This window comes from Dioscorea cayenensis, chromosome 18 (genome assembly GCF_009730915.1).
Source record: "Dioscorea cayenensis subsp. rotundata cultivar TDr96_F1 chromosome 18, TDr96_F1_v2_PseudoChromosome.rev07_lg8_w22 25.fasta, whole genome shotgun sequence".
NCBI lineage: Eukaryota > Viridiplantae > Streptophyta > Magnoliopsida > Dioscoreales > Dioscoreaceae > Dioscorea > Dioscorea cayenensis.
In genome coordinates this window covers 2,185,248-2,186,158 of record NC_052488.1, presented here as the reverse complement: position 1 = coordinate 2,186,158, position 911 = coordinate 2,185,248, and positions in this window count along the sequence as shown.

The window sequence follows — 911 nt, the reverse complement described above, 5'->3', positions numbered from 1 at the left end:
CATTTTACTCGGAAAATGTAATATTTTGTATACTTAGATAACTTTGAAATTAATTATTTATTAATAATTATATTAAGACATTAGTTTTCACATAATAACTTTTTAGTCATAATTATTAATCGTGATTAATAATTATCTTATTAGCGGGCGAAGCATGTTTAATTAGATAACACACTATATTTTTAGGATAATATTAATAATTGTATTATGTCATAATTAATTATTGTATTATAATTGTTAACCTCGAAGCATGTTTACTAGATGTGCCACGACCGAGTCCTCCTGCGACGATTATGCAGCTTGTCTCAGAGGCTTTCGGCGAACATGACCTACTTTGTGCTTATAAATCGACCTGGGGTCAGGCTTGTGCATCTACATGCCTAATTACTAACGCAGTGTAGGTTTTGACCGTCCTACTCTGTACTCAACTACTTGCACCGTTGTATATTTAACCATCCTATTTTGTATTAATTAATTACCGGTGCAACTTTGACCATTTTATTTCTAATATTTTTCGAGATTCATAGTTTTTTAAAAATAAAAAGGTTAATATATATATCAACAATTATTTTTAATTAAAAATTAATCATATAAAAAGCATTCTTTTAAAACCTAACTGACCAACTTTAGAGTTTTTAAAATAATAAAAACAAAAACAGGGAGAGAACTCTCCGTTTTCTATATTAAAAATTATAAATACCGAAAAATAGGGTGGAAAGCTGCCACGCTTTTCCACTATCGTCACGTATTTTGATAAATAATCCCAAACACGCGTAATTTAGTAAATATGTAATATAGCCACAAGTAGCTTGAGCTAGGGTAGGTGAAAATTTGAACTTAATTTAAAATTTTAAGCTTTTAAATGAACCTCGTTTGGTTTTGAGCTCAAAATTAATTTTAAGTTGAATTGG